General features: G+C 32.4%; 1 long non-coding RNA gene across 1 annotated transcript; it reads left to right on the top strand.

Moving 5' to 3' along the window:
• Nucleotides 1-1732: 1732 nt before the first annotated feature.
• On the top strand, nucleotides 1733-4445 carry LOC149783412 (uncharacterized). Its single transcript, XR_016414018.1, has 2 exons — nucleotides 1733-1825; nucleotides 3632-4445. It is a non-coding gene; the product is annotated as an uncharacterized LOC149783412 (long non-coding RNA).
• The last annotated feature ends 1283 nt before the right edge of the window (nucleotides 4446-5728 follow it).

Consider the following 5728-nt stretch of genomic DNA (forward strand, 5'->3'; position numbering starts at 1 on the left):
AACGAAGAAATGTAATCGATATTACATACCACTATTACTACTACTACTCTTACCACAATTTTCAATTCATTTCATCCTTTATTGTCGAACATCGTTTCTAGTCAAACATTAGTACCTTACTGGAAAGTAACGTAAAATTGCCTTGAATACTTTAATTTACATCGCATAATAGTATGGCCTGTGATACGCTAATTGAAACATCCAAATAATGTAGTGTTGCATTTTATTCATGTATATATGAATTAACAGCCATGATTTCTTTCCAGGCAACGAAGGGCGCAAAATGAATCACCATGAAGAGGAAGAAGGTATACGGCGTAAAAACTTCAAAGAATACGACGCAGACGGAAACGGATATATCGATCTTCAAGAGTTTAGGTGCATACTTTTCTTTTGTACCAATCTGATTTTATTATATGTAATGTATTAGGCGCTATAATTTTTTCTTTCACTTACGTTTCATACTTTCAAAACATTTTGCCCGTATTGCCTGCTTCTGACCCGAAAAATGAAACCACTCTAATCTATCACATCGAATGGAAAGTGATGTGTCTATATTGGCATTGCGATACAGAAGATTAGTTTCACATTTTACAATAATAAAGGAACCGAAGACTTTGGAATATTGTGAATTGATTTAGCCAGACGTAGATTCAATAAGGAAATATGCCGTAATGGGTCTCGGTGAAAAATAAACGTATGCTGCTGAGACAACTGGCGAGCATGTTTTCCAGTGTTTTCCAAACTAGCTAAAGTAAATAAGAAGCGTTAGGAAAGGTTAGTGATTGTTGAGACTAACTGTATGCTGGTGCTGCTCATTTTAACTGAACATACCTTTATGTTCCTATGTAATGCTTGCTTAAATGTGATTAGTAACATACTTTTAATGCTGACATAACATGGATCCTATCTCACATAGGTATGTAGCTTTCAGAGATATTTCGTTGAATTTACAATGGCGCAATCTATCTGCAACGCTCCTTTTTGGGCAGCTGGGTTGTAGCGGTCACCTGGGTTGGTCAATGTCATGTTTAACAACGGCTGTTAAAATCAGATCACATAAATTGAGATTGGTAATGGTTTATGTTCTTCGGACTCATTTGTGTGCTCACTATCTTTTGGATCATCTTAAGTGGCTAATAGTACTTCTATATCTTTGATGTCTTGTTCATTATGCTTATCTGCTTTGCATTGTGTGATTAGTAGAGCTTCTACATTCATCAATGCTACCTATATTTCTTTTCCGTTTAATCTTGATTTTCCGAGATATTGGTTGTCAACGTTGTTGTCCTAGTTATTGCACAATTCGACGTTGCTTTATACCAAACTAATCTCACACAGTCTTATTTATTTGACTCGATGCTGTCTTAGTAGAGGATGGTTACATTTACCGCTTTTTTCGATCACGTTGTTTCATTTATCATATCTATCAGTACTTGGGCAGATAGACATTCGTATACATACCATGATTTTTACTATACATATGTTACGTATGTGCACTTCAAGATTTGTCACTTGCATTTGCTAGGTATTTATAAAAATATCATTCATCAACTTAGTTGAAAATGTGCTTATATCTGCTTGTATGTGCATGTTCATTTACCTAGAAGCAGCCATTTATAATGTATTGGAACTTATAAATCGGATAAACATGCCAAGCTTGTATAATTAGCAGTACTTTTAATTTCTACCAGTCAAAATCTATATATACATCAAGAAATTTCTTTTTCCAGGCATACAGGAATACAGAAAGGATTCGGAGAGTATATAGAATTTTTGATGGGAAAAGTCGACAAAAATGGAGATGAACAAATAAGTTATGAAGGTAACTTATTAAGAGCCACATGTTGCTAAATTAGTGTTATACTACTACTTCTATTACTACTACTACTGCTACTACTACATTAACTACTACTACTACTACTACTACTACTACTACTACTAATAATAATAATAATAATAATAATATCTATTATTTTACTTTAGTTATAAAGAGGATTTAACAGAATTATGAAGTTTCTTCTTTAGAGATGTTTTACAATTTCAATTAGTCTTTATTATTATCAAGTTGATTACAAAGACTACAACGTATCGCCAATGAAACGATACTCTTAACATACGAAGACTAAAATTCCAGTCAAGTAATTCTTCTTTCGGCGCGTTCTTATCGGCGGGTTACAAGGAACAATCAAAACTGGTGTAGTGCTTAAATTTAACGAAAATGTAATAAGTATCCATGCCATGCGCTTAAACTCTTCTCACATACGATAGCTAAAACAGTATTCGAGTTTGTACAGCTGGAAAAAGCGTGATTTAATCAGGTTACTAGATTACTTGTATTTGTACTATTACATTTTGAAATTGTCCAACCTTCTGCTGACAAAGACATGTTTCGCATGTTAGCTTTTTCTGAATTCATCAATATTTCTCTTTATGATCAAGCTCTGTGAGCAGCATAATAGGCAATATATTGGAACACTTATGACTAAGGTAATCGAACCTATAAATAGTTAATATTTTTTATCTTGCAACAATAATAGCGCCTCATTGCAATGTAGTAATTATTCCAAACATTCATATGACAAGCTACATATGGCAAGGATTACTATCGAATGACGTGGATGGAAGGTCGTTGTCTCGTAATCATGGGGGAAAGATGCGTCAGCCTTTTATGCATTGAAAAGTACATTAAAATTAGATACCTTTTATTTCCAGTTTCAGTTTATTTTCCTCGTGACCTTATTTTTATTATAAAATTTCTAATTGCCTTCAGTACACTATACTGTTGCGTTTTGTGAACAAATGCATAGCCGAATTTCATGTAGTCTGTGTATGTGCTCCTATTTACAAAGTCCAGTCGTTATCATTTTTATACACCTATCAATTTTGAACACATGAAGGAGCCATAATTGTACTAGCATTTACTACAAACAGGGAACCACAGTTTTCTGATTCCGTATTGATATACCATTAGACGACGCCTGGTCTAGATTATCCTCGATGATTCCCGGTTGTCAAGCAGCATCTCTAGTGATGGAATACTAAGCCTTGCAGGAAGCATAGCTGCCATGTAATGTTACCGAAGAAAAAGAAACGTTGCATAATAGGTAGAACATACAAAAGGTCAAAAACATGGTTTTGTCAAAAGAACAAAAATATACAATAACGTTTCTAGAAGTACACAATATAGGCAAAATCTTCGCTCGGATAAAGATTACAGTACAACTCATTAACGGAAGTTCAAATTTATTAACGTTGGTGAGATTCCCTGTTGATGAATTTCAAACTGTAAATATTAGAATTATCGATAATTGATAATACCTATCAATACCATAAGAATATATCTTTATCATAGTATTAAAATATTGATTTATAGTTCAATGGATACTTTTTCTTCCCGAAATAATCCTGAATTTCTGGTAATAGCAAGTCAGCGTGATGAAACTACCATTATCATGATCATGTGACTTTTTATTATTGTATAACATTTTCTGCTTACAGTGTGTGTTCTGCTTTATATTTCGTATGACACAATTGATAAAGATCGTTCCAGTTAAATATGGAATAAAATGGTTAAAACATCTTTCGATAATTGCTCTGAAATATAAAATGATGTTTTTCTTTATTTCAGAATTCAAGAACAGTTCTTTTGGGATTGTTGAATAAATTGAAGAAAGAAATGAAACTGGCGTGTCTTATGAACTGCACTGAGAAATTAATGTAACCTTCAACATTGAATTTCAAATCAACAATATATTATTTATTTTTATTTTTCATACCATAAATGTCTGAAATTCATATTTTGAACTGTTATTAACTCCTTGAAATTCCCCAAAAGTGAAATGGATGAAAATTTCCAAATGTGTTTGGAATGAATGTAAGTGTCTTAAATGTTATAGATACTTCCCGACGTTAGGCATTTAGGCAGTACTCACAAGACAGCGCACTGAGAAAAGAAATTAAAAGCCAGTCTAATAAAATCGTTTTAAGGATATGAGAGGTTTACGTTTGAGCTCTAGACAAAATTATATTTTCTCTCCATATTTGGAAATGTCATTATTGTAGTTGTTCTGCCTTCTGGTCATCTGCAAAATTCACCAAGGTCAAATTACTGTTTCCAATAACACCGTTAAGTGTTAGGAAAGCTTCATACTGCTCTAAGACTGAGGCAAACATGTTTCGTGTTAATTGGTTAATATCCGTTGAAATCTAAATTTAGGTCTTTTGAGATATCTGGAGGAACAAAGCCCACTTCTATTTCTCTGTGTTTTATTATACAAACTTTCATATTCAACAAAATTTAGATAGAACGAAAACCATATAGCATCAACTATTATATTATTATGATAAAGTTTAGTATGTTTAGTCAAATTATGATGAAAACGAACAAGCTCTTAGTTGATCTAAATTATTTACAGCTTTGATTAAAATTTCTTAGATCTTAATACTTGTGTTTGTCTTTTATTAATTCAGCATTTCTTACATGTATATTGGCATTGTTATTATATACCCCTTGTTTTCTTCACAAAGTTTACATATTCCGAATTATATATTCCTTCCCAATACATGTCTGCGTTACTTTGAACGGAACTTGTCTTTAAAAATAATTATTCCCTTCAATGCTGCGATTTCACAGAATCTAATATCATCCGCTATAACATCATAGTGAAACACCGTTCGTGACAATTAAAGGTTTCCAGTTCATGAGTGACATTTTTCGTATTATATTCAGAAGACAACTATAAGGATCTAAAATAAGAGAAATAAATTTCGTAAAAGAAGTCCCAAACGATCACCTCAATTTTGTATCAAAATTGTCAATAACGTTGGTGGGATTATAGGGATAAATGCAGCGAAAACCTTTACAGATGAAATGATAGCAAATTATGATCGGCTGATGTAAAGAATATCAAATTAAATTCAGTTGTATTCCTTTATGTACATTCGATCTGAATTGCAACATTCATGAACTTTCAAACCTTTCACGCAATTAATTAAAGATAAATTAACACTTACCTTGACCAAAAATAAAAATCATTCATGTAAAATTTGTTTTGTTATCAAGCATACATTTCATACACAGTCAAATATATGAAGACATGGCAACATACCTAGCTCACTTCTGTTCCGATTGTCCTTCAAATGAATTGTCACTATCAACTTTCCCTACAATCGCAAGCAACCCTCCGTGCTTGTGCTTTCAACTTTAACATACAGACGTCTTTGAGCTAAGATTCGCAGTGTAACTGTAGTACAGTTCGTACATGTCAATTAGTAAAAGTAATACGATGTCACTGTCGATAGGCTTCTTTGAGCACTGAAAGAAATACGAAACATAGTATTTCGACAAGAGACACTGACAGCTGACTTCAAGAATATCTGTGACCTTTTGAGGCATTTTTTGAAAGCCTATTTTCCTGCATCAGATAATAAGAAGTTCCTGGCGGCTACATGCTTTGATTAAATGAGACTGTTAACTTATAATAGATAAAAAAGAACACAGAACAGACACGAAAACAGGGAAAACTGATTTTGATAACTAAAAATGTAATTGTTGTTTGCCGATGGATGAACGACTTCATTGCAATATCCAATTACATATATATATATATATATATATATATATATATATATATATATATATATATATATATATAGATAGATAGATAGATAGATAGATAGATAGATAGATAGATAGATAGATAGATAGATAGATTTGCATAGAATA

This window comes from Sinohyriopsis cumingii, chromosome 14 (assembly GCF_028554795.1).
Source record: "Sinohyriopsis cumingii isolate HCF-2022 chromosome 14, ASM2855479v2, whole genome shotgun sequence".
NCBI lineage: Eukaryota > Metazoa > Mollusca > Bivalvia > Unionida > Unionidae > Sinohyriopsis > Sinohyriopsis cumingii.